The 12731-nt window shown below is 41.8% G+C and overlaps 1 protein-coding gene across 6 annotated transcripts in view; it reads left to right on the forward strand.

Moving 5' to 3' along the window:
• The window catches only part of FYN (FYN proto-oncogene, Src family tyrosine kinase), a 218201-nt gene that overhangs the window by 70306 nt on the left and 135164 nt on the right, over positions 1 to 12731 (forward strand). The window contains exon 1 of one of the 6 annotated variants that reach the window (XM_032274999.1): positions 4212 to 8138. The exons of 3 other annotated variants lie outside the window; for them this stretch is intronic. The gene's annotated coding sequence lies outside the window, so the exon portion shown is untranslated. 2 more of the 6 variants (XM_032275000.1, XM_032275002.1) reach the window with 2 other exon arrangements.

The following is a 12731-nucleotide window of genomic DNA, read 5'->3' on the forward strand; positions in this document are numbered from 1 at the left end:
TTGTGGACCCAGAAGAAAAGGAAAAGGCTAGGAAAAGCAGAAACACGTTGGAGGAACTGCTGTGAGAGCCAGCTCCTAAGTGGTACCAGCTACTCCCACCCCATTGCCTACCTTTTTTTCCACTTCAACTTTTACACGACCTGTAATTCAGTTATTTTGAGGTTGTAAATGACCTTTAAAGAGAAAGCATTGGTTTCAGAGGGTGCTGATGACTCATTAAATGATCAGTAACGCATGTGTATGAGTTAATCCAATCAGTTTGCTCAACCAGGGGAAGGGGAAGGGGAAGGGGTTATGCTTGAAAGGGTGGTCAGTAGACAATTCAGGTGCCTCAGGAGGAGGGGACCCAGGTGGGATGTGTAATGATGTGAAGCCAATAGGAGAACCAGAAAGGGGGCTGGCGTAGGAGGGCGGAAGGAACGTGAACCACATGGGCCCTTGTTTTATTCTAAGTAAAGACTGGTTTGGTAAGGCAGCCTGGTACCTAAGACCAACAACAGCAGCGTCTAACATGTCGAGTTGCCAGATTTAGCAAACAGCAAAATATAGGACACCCAGTTAAATCTGTATCTTAGATAAACAATGTATAATTTTTAATGTATGTCCCAAGTTGTGTATCTGAAATTCACACCTACCAGACATCATGAATTGTATCTGGTAGTGTTCACAATGGCTTAGATCTGACGTGACAGCTCCATAAGATATTGTCTGTCCCACTTTAGTGATGGGAATGGCAAGGCTCAGAGGGATTGTGATTGACAGCCTCTTCGCTGGTAGAAAAGAAGCCTTCAGAGATAGTGTTCCTGCTTCTTGGCCATACATGTAAAATGCGTTGTAGGACTAAACAGTTGTCTTGGGGCCAGGTGTGGTGGGTCATACCTGTAATCCCAGCACTTTAGGAGGCCAGGGTGGGCCTCCAAAAGGATCACCTGAGATCGGGAGTATGAGACCAGCCTGACCAACATGGAGAAACCCCATCTCCACTAAAAATGCAAAATTAGCCTGGCGTGGTGGTGCCTGCCTGTAATCCTAGCTACTGGGTGGCTGAAGCAGGAGAACTGTTTGAACCCAGGAGGCGGAGGCTGCCATGAGTTGAGTTTGCGCCATTGCACTCTAGCCTGGGCAACAAGAGCTAAACTCCATCGCAAAAAAAAGAAAAAAGAAAAAAAGAAAAACAGTTGTCTTACAAACACACTTAGAGCCAAGCCATGTGGCATTTATCCTAGGGTAGAAGATAGGTCACTAGATCAAGGGGAGGCCTGTTAGAAAAGCTGAAGCAGGCTGAAGAGGACTCCTGGAGGTTAACCCCCAGATTAGGGTTAAGGCAGAGACCTGGAAGAAACATGAGAATTGCTTGGTCTACTTTGATAAAGAAGCTAAGAACTAAGGAAGTGATGTGGCTCCTCAGATCACGGGAGAAATGGCCAGTGAAACCCAAAGCAGAATCAGGGTTTCTTAAGTCCTCACTGAGTTCTTTCCATTATATTACATGGTGCTGACTTAGCAGATTCTTATTAAAGCCTCCAAGTTTCCACACGACGCTAAGTACCCACTTGTGGGAAGGACCACATACTGCTTATGAGTCACAGCCCTCGTTTTCTTTTCTGTTAATGTAAGTACTGCCTAGATAGCCCCTTGTTACCAAGAGGCTGGATTACGTGTTACACCCCAGTGAACAAAGACTAGGGACCAAAAATTCAGGTTGCGCTATTTATTGCATTGTAAGTAATTTAATTTAGGGCATGGTATGTTGGTTTCCAAAATCCAGCTACTCGGTAGAATAAAAGAGAAAGCTAAAGTTTTGCCTCCTTCTGGTTAAAAAAAAAAAAATTCATTGGTTTTACAATGTAGCATCCTATTTCTGTGTGGGACAGGGACGAAGGAGAGCCACAGTCCCAGTAATCTGCTTATGAGCTACTGGGGATCTCTACAGCATCCATCTGGGAAGAAAGGAATGCTCAGAATAAATAAAGGAGGGTGCCACTTCTAAAGTCCAGGTCTCTGTTCCCCAGTTCCCCTGGACACTGACGGTTTTGTGATAGCAGGGGATGTGGGTATTCTTTAAGCCTGACTTTGGCCTGTTTTTCTGAATCCTTAGGCATGGCTCTCCTATATTTTCAGGGCTATGATGACTCTTCCTGCCTCTAAATACATGGGAATGAAATGTTCTGTTTTGGTTTATTTGGTTTACTTTAGCAGCTTTTGATGTAAACTGTGGGTTTGAGGATAAGAAGACTTAAGTGCAGATAGTAGCTATATTCACACTGTCTCATCCCCTCAGTCAATTAGCACGTGGGAAACTATTTCGAGGGAGGAGGTCATTTCTGGGAGAAAAGATGCTTTTCCTGTTCTCTTTTCATGTTGTTTGCTCCATTCCTAACACGATAGATATTTTTTGGTGTTTCCTTGGAAAGCAAAATATTCCATATTAGCATACCATGGCATGTTTGGGAAGCTGTGCATTTCCACAGATTATTTCTTCAGGAAACTCTACATTTGCACTGTTGGCTTTAAGAATGAAATTATCCTTGGCAAGTTGTTTCATTTTAATCTCAGGAGTGATGGTGTTAAACGCTAGCCAGTCAAAGCCATAAGCAAAGACACTGTTATTCAGGTTTCTGTGTTACCCTTTATCTCTGTGGTCCTTCCCCATCTACCCCTCACCCCTATACCCCAGAGGTCCCTGGCTCAAAACACTATGAAGTGGGTTACTTCCTTCCATGATGCTAACAGTATTTATACTTGACTCTTCACAGATTGGAGAATATGAAACAGAATGTGAAACTAAACAGCTGAGGATATATGATGAATGAAACTGGCTGGAATCTGATCAGTTTTATAATTTGCAGTCCTCAATTCAGAGTAGCTTGGGAGTAAGAAAACCTCTTAAACATTTATTAATGTTAGCGGTTGACTTAAAAAAAAGAGAAAGAGAGATTGTGGGGTAAAATCTTACTTCCAGAATCAAGCCATAAAAGTGGCATGATTTGAGAGAGATAAAAAGGTTATATTAAAGCCCAAATATTTGACATGATAGAATTAATACCTTTGGAGGAGTGCCCCTGAAAGTTACCTGATTTGGAATATCCAAAATATTAATAATACCAATTAGCCAAAAACAGTGCTCAAGGGAGGAAGCAGCAGCTTGGCCTTGGAACTCTAAGTGGCCTTTAAGGGTGAGTGGGAAGCAGGTGTTTTGAGGCAGATGGAGGATCCTGTGAACAGTCTTCAAAGCAGGTGGAGGCTTTTAATAAAGAAAAGTGGATAAACAGCTAGGCTTCTGGATTTCCATTTTTCTCCCTTAGAACTTTGGCTGGATTCTGGTCATCTTCTTGTCCCAGATTATACAATTCCCTAGCCAAGAAAAACATGTATGATTGAGAAATCTCGGACTTTTACCCAGTTTGTTTAAGAGACTCACTCTACATCCATGTTGGTAACTAGTGGTTAAGTGGACTGTGGCTCTACTGCGTTCCTGTCCCACACAGGAATAGGATGCTGCATTGTAAAACCAATGAATTTTTTTTAAGCCAGAAGAAGTGTTCTCACACTGCTGTAGAAAATTACGTAATTAGGACCAGGCACAGTGGCTCACGCCTGTAATCCCAGCACTTTGGGAGGCCGAGGCAGGTGGATCACTTGAGGTCAGGAGTTTGCGACCAACCTGGCCAACATGGTGAAACCCCATCTCTACCAAAAATATAAAAATTAGCTGGATGTGGTGGCAGGCACCTGTAATCCCAGCTACTCAGAAGACTGAGGCAGGTGAATTGCTTGAACCCAGAAGGTGGAGGTTGCAGTGAGACAAGTTGCACCACTGCCTTCCCCAGCCTGAGCGATAGGGCAAGACTATCTCAAAAAAAAAAAAAAAAAAAAAAGATTACCTAATTGAGTAATTTATAAAGAAAAGAGGTTTAATTGGTTCAGAGCTCCACAGGCTGTACAAGAAGCATGATGTTGGCATCTGCCAAGCTTCTGGGGTAGCCTCAGAAAATTTATAATCATAGCAGAAGTCATCGGGGAGCCAGGACTTCACATGGCCAGAGCAAGAGGAAGAGGAGGTGGGGAGGTGTCACATGCTTTTAAATAACCAAATCTCATGAGAACTCATTCACTTTCATGAGCACAGCACCAAGGGGGAAATCTGCCCGCATGATCCAGTCACCTCCCACCAGGCCCCACCTCCAGCATTGGGGATTACAATTCAACATGAGATTTGGGCTGGCACACAGCTCCAAACCATATCAGTATCGCATTGTTAGTTAATGTGGGATGTGTTACTGCTTATCTGCCAAGTAGGCTGCAAACATTTCGAATGCTGACATGGTGTCTGGTGCTTCACTCTTCCCTTCATTGTTACCTGTCCAGTGTCTTGCACCTTGTTTAATCATCCATTACACAGAGACCTTCCCCTGGTGCCTAATAAATTCTGCCAGGCATTGTGGGGAGCTGAGATGGAGGCAAAGCCATTTTCTCAAAGAATGCTCACATATGGGTTGTCCACAGAACACCCATATAGACGTATGTCTAATACCAATGCAAGTGAGAGGAAGGAGTAAGATAGAAGCAGTGCACACCCCAGGCACTTCTTTGATTTGTCGCAGTCTCAGGTACACCTGCTATTTTTGTAAGTGGCTCGTGTTTTTCTAGTAGGACCTGGACCACTGGAGAGACTCCTCAGTTTACTGATAATTCAGAGTGAACAATGTATTCCCTGATGGGTCTAAGTGGCTGGTTCTGTTGAATTTTGATATTCCAGCATTACCCACCCCGTCATTTCCCTAGCCAACAAATTCTCTCCCTATGTATGTATTTGTTCAATGAAACTACATGTCGTAAGAATTGCCATTTATTCTGCTTCCTGGTGAGGAAGGAAGTTGCAAGGTTTGTCCATATTTAACCAGGGCTGGAAATGTCACCCGTGGCTGCCAATCCTGCACATTTCCACAGGGGAGCTGGCATGTATGGGACTCGTACATAACAAAGATGGAGAAGGTATGGGTGCAGTAAGAAGGGAATTGTACAAGTGACAGCCTCACAGACAGCAAACAGTAGAGATGTTTGTTCAGGTGATACAAGAAAAATGGGGAGCTCCCTTGAAAAGCCACCTAATTCTAAATAAAATGTACACAGCATATGGAGCTCTGCCTTGATGATGATGGCAGTGGTTTACCTTGAAATATATAAATTCAATACCCCCGTTAACCTGAAGTGCTCTAAAATCTGCTGTGTGGGAAGTGACTACTGAGCCAGGAGATCAAGATACTACCCCGTTGTTGCCAGTGGTTCGAGGGCTGCTTGGCCACCTGCAGCATCACCAATAGTACACACAGAGTTTCCAGATCTCTCAGGTATGAAACTAGACTCTCAGCAGCTAAGCATACACATCCTCTTCCTTCTGCCACTGTGCATCTAATCCTTAATGTGGTGGACTTGCGATTTGTTGACAGAGGTCTTTCCACTATCTGTGAAGCATCAGGATAAAATGTAAGGAAGTGTAAGGTGACTAAGTATGAACGAGCAAATAGTAATGAGACTTTCAGATTGAAATTTTGCTCTATTTTTTCAAATCAAGAAAGTTAGACATTTGCCATTTATCCTTGTCTCTGCTGCACCCCCCATGGGCTGCTATCCTCTGGGGATATCAATAATCTGGCATTTGGTTTCCCATGAGAAGAGTTGAGGAGAGAAATGGAGGCATGGGCAGGAGAGGGTTAAATCTAAAGCTGGGTTTCCAGACATTTGAGGCAGAGCTTTGTGTTACTGCAAAATAACCTGTTCATTAGGAATTCTGCTGCATCATCCTTGGAACTTAAATTCCGATTTTCATCCTAGTGGGTATTTTTGTAAGTCAGTGAATAGTATTAACTTAAACTCTGAAAAAATGGGACGAGCCTGTGACAGATTTAGGAAGCACGGTTGCAGTCGTTCCTGTTTTAGATTATAGTAAATTCCTTCTGCATGCAGCTCACTTTTTGTGCATTTTCTTTTCCTCCCTTCCTCATATTCATGATCCCTTTGGCAAGCGGTGTCCATCCCTCCTGCCCCAGTCCCGTGAGTGGCTGTGAGGACTCGCCCTACAGAGCCTTCCACAGCTGTAGAGCCTTGTTTCTCCCAAGCCCCCTCCTCCCCCCAAGTCCTTCCTGCCCTGTGCTGAGACCTGTGCCTCATTTTCCAGCTCTTCTGGGGCAGGGTGTCATTACTTGAAAGAAAATTAGAAAGCATTTTATGTTGTTTATTACAGATCATTAATTGAAGCTCCAGTAAACCCAAGGAATTTATTCTCTCATTGATGTGTGTATAACTCCTATTAACATTAATAAAGTCGTTTAGGATCAAAGAGCCAGCAGAAACCCATAATAGAGGATCCATTTTGATCCTGCTTCACAAAGTGACTCATTCCCACAGGGCATCAACAAGCATTTTAAAGATAATTTTTACAACTCCCTTTTAAAAAGTACAGCAATTGCTGAATGTGTCATAGCACACTCATGTCCTACAGAATATACATTGCCAGTTACCATTTTTACAGGACTGCCCCACCCTGGTTGGAAGTTTCGAGGTTTGTCCATATTTAACCAGGGCTGGAAATGTCACCCATGGCTGCCGTTGCTGCACATAATCCACAGGGGAGCTGGCAGCTATGGGACTCGCACATAACAAGGATGGAGACGGTATGGGTGCAGTAAGAAGGGAATTGTACAGGTGACAGCCTCACAGACAGAGAACAGTAGACATTTGTTCACCTGAGCCATTTGTGCCCTGCTCTTCCTCAGTGGTTCTGGACAGGCAGCATCATGACACAGAGAACCTAGGGGTAGCGGGATTTTAGTTCAGATATTTGTGAAGCTGTCTGAACCTATTAATACCATTTACCAATCCTTACTATGATGAAAGGACCACAAGGAAACAGAAGATATCAGAAATGAATAGTATGTAACTGGGAAAATATCCTTCATTTTTCACATAAAAAGTGAACACTAAAAAGGAGTTAGAGTTGCGGTTTCTCTGTCCATGTATTGGTATGCTTGTTATTAGCTCACCTCAATACCTAGTAAGGGGAAACATCTCACCTAAGCATATCCCATTTTAATGTCTCTGTGTTTTTCCCTTCTCTCCCCACCTCTTTTTCCACCTCATCTTCTGATTTTTACAAATGTTCCCCATGTTTGGGAAGTGAGTTGAGTTTGGGAGAGAGACAGGAGATATCTGTACATTTACGTCTGATTTGGACATACAGTTGGCATCCTTCCTGTGCCCTTTAGTCTTTTCTTAGAAACATTAAATTTTTAAAAACTTGTTTATTTTTGAACATTGCTTTTTTAGAATCACCCTGCCTCAAAGGTAGAGAGGAAAAACTGTAAGCGAATCTTATTAGATTTTTGAAGTGCTCATCATAATTGAACTATTTCCCTAATGACTAGTAGCATCTCACCTAGATTTGTCCTTGTAATGGTTACTGAACTTTGCAAGATCTTTCAGTTCCACTTTACTTTTGACTGTTGTTGGAAACATGAGTATTCATTTCTGTCATTGCTAATCTGGATTTCCAAGGAAGAAAAATATGAAATATCCCTTTAATCACTGAACTCTACTTCCAACCCTTTATTTTTTCCTAAAAAGTAAATATACAATTTTTGAAGGAAGGAAACAACAGTAGCTATTAACATGTAGAATCCATCTGGCACTGTAGAGATAAAAACAAGCCCAGAATGCTTTTCACTTATTCTTCACCACAGTGCCATGAACTGGGTCAGGATTATCCTTGTTTTACAAATGAGGCAGCTGGAGCCAGAGAGGTGAAGCCAGCCTTTTTCAGAGCCACGCATCCAGGGAGGGTCAGAGCCCAGATGAGGTAGGAGAACTGAGAGCAGGTCTGCACAGTTAACTACCCAGCTCAGACTTCCACTGCATCTTGTAAGGGTCAGGGTCTGTAAGACGATTGTCAACTCGATGGGTCATTTGTTCCCAGGGACCCAATTTGACCCTCTGGTACCTAACAGAGTGCTGGGAGCATGACGGACACTCAGTAAATATTAAATGAATGTATTGTCAAAGCCAAAGAATTCACTAAAACTTATCTCGTCCTGGGGACTGCCTTTGGCCACTGCTGAATCTATTTTGAAATTTCTTTGCAGGTGAGTTTAGAAATATATAAATATATTTATTTAAAATAACCAGAATTTGCGACATATGCCAGTGCGGTTAGAGGCCTCTGGTGACTAAAGTCTTCAGCAAATCAGAGATGCACAGTAGAGGTACTATGTGTATACTTTCTCTTTGATTTAAACTTATTTAAAGAACATTTTGTTTTTTCCTGACTTTAAAATTTTCATTGTAGAAAATTTGGTAAGCTATAAAGAAGAAAATGAAAATATCTCTTAGTCATACCATATTGAGATAGCAATGTTAAGATGTATTTATTTTGCCATTTTGTGTGTGGGGGGTGTGTGTGTATCATATATACATAAAACTTTGATTTTGATCACCTTGCTTCTTTCATTTAATATTAAATTGTGATTGTTTTCTAATGTAATTGAATAACTGAAGTTTTCCATTGTGTAACCAGACTAATTTAACCATTCACTATCCTATTATTATGCAGTTAAATATTCTCATATTTGATATTATAAATAATACTGTAATAAACATTCTGGAATGAAAATATTTGCTCACTTCTCTGGTTATTTCTTGATGAAAGGATTACTAGGTTTAGTGAAAATATAAAAATTCTATACACAGAAAGTTATAAACTAAAAGCAAAAAAAACCACAAAAACCTTAGGAAAAATGTATTTGCCACAAATACATTAAAAATCTTAATATTCCACACCCTGGTTTCCTCTCACTCAGCCTAATTTTTTTTCTCACATTTTTGTAACCAATCACTCATTCTGGTTGCTTAGCCATTGTACTAGTATCCCGTTTGATTTCACTAAAACTGTTTCAGTTAAATATTTATTTCTGTGCTCATGACCTTGATACCATTCAGCATGATCTGTCCTCCTCTACTGAGACTTTCTAAGGATTGTCTGACCCTTGTCATTATATCTGAAAATCCCTGGGCAACTTCTGTACATCTTTCTTGGAAACAACATTGCAAAAAAAATAGTAAATTCAAAATACTATGTACTATGCCAAGCACCGAGGTGGGTGTTTTAAAGTATGGTATAGCCCCTGCCATTGAGAAACTTCCAGATAAGACATGACCACATGACAGGTAAACCTGGATACAAACGATATTAAATAAAATTGCTAAAAATTTCTGTTTAGTAATCCTGACTCAGCATCTTCTGTTTTCTACAATTCTGCAATTTCACTGGACTGTCTCTTCAACCCACCTGAATCTTACCTTCCTCTCCCTTTACCCATGAGGGGATTTCAGTCAGCATGGTGTGGTTACATCGTTAAGATTTCTTATCCATGGCATCACTATGATGGCAGGATCCCCAGCTCTCAGAACAGGGCCTGGCACATAATGTATGCTCAGTTAATTTACTACATGTATGATTAAAAGTATGCATTTTTTTCTTCAATTGGAGACTACCAGCAAACAGTTATATACAGTCACACATTGCTTCAGGACAGGGTTACATTCTGAGAAATGCTTCGTTAGGTGATTTTGTCATTGTACGAACATCATTGAGTGCATCTATGTGGTGTAACCTACTACAGACTTAGTCTTCATGGTATAGCCCACTACTCTTGGTTACAAACCCGAACAGCGTTTTATTGTTCTAAATACTGTAGGTAATTATAACACAATGATAAATATTTGTGTATCTAAACATAACTATACATAGAAGAAGCACAGTAAAAAATACCAGCATTGTAATCTTAGGGGACCATCATCGTCATATATGTGGTCTGTCATTGACTGAAGTGTCATTATGTGGCACATGGCTATACTTAGATTGGCAATAAACACAATTAGATGGGAATGTTTGTGGCAGTCAAGAGCTCTAGCTCAATCGTCAGACTAATGAAGGTTCTAATCCTGGGTCTTCAACTTACCAGTTTTGTAGTCTTAGGCAAGTTAAATAATTTCTTCCACAACTGAAAAAATAGGGATAGAATCTAAGCCATTGGGGTATTAATAAGGATAAAGTGAGGTGTATGTAAAGCCTAACCCAGAACCTGGCACACGGTATTTAGTAAATGTTAGCTATTATTATTTATACATCTTATCCCTTATTTATTGCCAGACTACAATCTCAACCTACTCTCAGGAATATAGAAATGGAATTGATACATCATGAGAAATAATGTGTAAGCTTCGGAGTCAGATCTGCCTCTGCCACTTCAGTAGGTTACTTCTAGTTGCCTTAGTTACTTTATCAGGTGAAGACCCATTGTATGGGGTTACCGTAAGGACTAAAATGAAGTAAAGTATGCAAAGTGCCTAACATGTTCAATACCCTTTTCTCTTTCTGTATCTTGGTTCAATTAGAACACTCTTCTGTTTGTGATTTTGCTACGAAGCGTGTTTGTCTCTCCCTCTGGTACAGTGTTCTTCCATTTATTTTGGTGTGACACACAGAATTTAATACATTTTAATATCACAAGTCTATCATGCACATGTGCGAGTGAAAAATGATGCTCTGTGTGAGGCCTGTACTAATTTGCTAGGGCTTTCATAACAAAGTAGCATAGACTGGGTGGCTTCAACAACAGAAATTCATTTCCTCACAGCTCTCGAAGTTAGATGTCCGAGATCAAAGTGTCAGTGGGTTTGGTTTCTCCTGAGGCCTCTCTCTTTGGCTTGTAGATGGCTATCTTTTCCTTTGTCCTTACGTGGCCTTTCCTCTGTGTGTATCTGTGTCCCAATCTCCTCCTCTTACAGGGATATCGGTCATACTGAGTTATGGTCCACCCATATGACCTCATTTTAACTTAGTTACCTCTTGAAAGGCCTGTCTGCGAATGTAGTCATATTCTGATGTGTGCTGGGGGCTTAGGGTTTCAATCATGAATTTTGCAGGGATACTGTTCAGTTTATAACAATGCCCTTGATAGTTTTCTCTTTTATTTCATTAAATGCTGGGCACAACCAACTGCGTTAAATTTTGTGACCCATTGAATTGACTAGGGACCACAGGTTGAAAGGCACTGCTTTAGCAGGCTGTGTTGGTTTTCCCGGTTAGTGTGAAATTGAAACCAGCATTAGGACTTGCCTTTGACTTATTGTGGAGACAGCCCCAGAGGCACAAAACAGTCAGAGTCAGAGTGGACATCCTGCAAACAGACATCACCTTAGCCCAGGGTTGGCAAACATTTTCTGTAAAAGGCCAGATAGTGACTGTTTTCATCTTTGCAGGCCATACGGTCTCTATCAAGACAATTCTGCTGTTGTAGTGTGAAAGCAGCCATAGACAATACGGAAACGAGTAGGCATGGCTGTGTTCCAATAAAGCTTTACTTGTGGACACTGAGATTTTAATGTCATATAATCTCCATGTGTGATGGAATAATCTTTTGTTTTTTTGCCATTTATAAATGTAAAAACCATTCTAAGTTCAGGAACTATACAAAAGCAAGCAGCAGGCCAGATCTGATCCACAGGCTGGGGGTTGCTGACCACAGCCCTTGCTGGTAGAGCCTCGGTCTTCTGGCTGCAGGCTCTCAAGGAATTGTTCTGGGTGGTGTGCCTCTGTCCATGTAAATTTTGAACTGATTATTATCTTATTTGTCCCTTGTGAGTCCTCTGTATTTTCAGAAGGAAAATCTCTGTGGCACTCATGATTAAAAGTTATGTAAAAAGCAAATGTTATCTTCTTACCAGAGAACTCTAATTAGGGATGGTGGGGACCTTCTTAAAGGACCCACACAATTGTTTGTAAGATGGTGAAGTTAGGAATAGATATGTCACCGAAAAATCTGTGCAAAAACAACAGAGCTTGAATTTAAGGAGGGCTCTCCTATGGGAAGCTAATATACAGGGAAACTGAGTGACCAAAGAAAGGCCCGGGTGTCCTCATGGTGGATAAAGGAGAGCAGCTCAGTGGCAGGGGCCCTGCTCTAGGTTCTCCCAGGTAGGGGCAGCCTGGAGGATGAGTGAGGTCTCCTCCACAGTCCCCTCATGGTTTCTCTTGCAACCCAGAATGCAAGCCAAGGTATGTGTAGCTGCCTCTCACTTCCTGTGGGGGCTACCTGCAGTCTCAGGACGTCCATCTCAGCGCCTGAGTAGATCTCCTCCCCTCCCAGAGGGTCCAAGAAAACAAAGATGTCTGAGAAAGCCGGAGTGTGGCCACACGGTTTCTATACTCCAAGGGATTTATTTCAGTGGTAGGTGGAGCAACTGTGTGGAGCACATGGCTAATGATAATGGATTGACTGACCAGAAACAGGAGAGGACCTAGAAGAAGGCAGAGGTCAAGCTGCCAGAAGACTGGGGGACAGCCTGGGCCTTCCTCTGTGTCACACTGACTGCTCTCAGGTGGGTCAATACTCCAGACCTCGTGACTATATGTATTCCAGAGGGAGATCTAAAGAGCCCCAGAAATTCACAAAGGTGGGAATGGTTATTTTTGGTATTTCAGACTGCTGGAAATTACGCATTAATCCACAGTGATGGTACAAAGGCAGGCTGAACTGTTGTTGCTTCCATTGTCAGGAGTGAGCTGATCTAATGGACTGACTCTGGAAGAGCAATAGTGAGTGCCTGCTTTGCACCACAGAAGGAAAACCCCTTTGTCCCAAGGGCTTTCCCATCTGGGGATGCACAGACATTAA

The sequence above is a fragment of the Sapajus apella genome, unplaced genomic scaffold (genome assembly GCF_009761245.1).
Source record: "Sapajus apella isolate SASKATOON/1434 unplaced genomic scaffold, GSC_monkey_1.0 scaffold6, whole genome shotgun sequence".
NCBI classification, from domain to species: domain Eukaryota; kingdom Metazoa; phylum Chordata; class Mammalia; order Primates; family Cebidae; genus Sapajus; species Sapajus apella.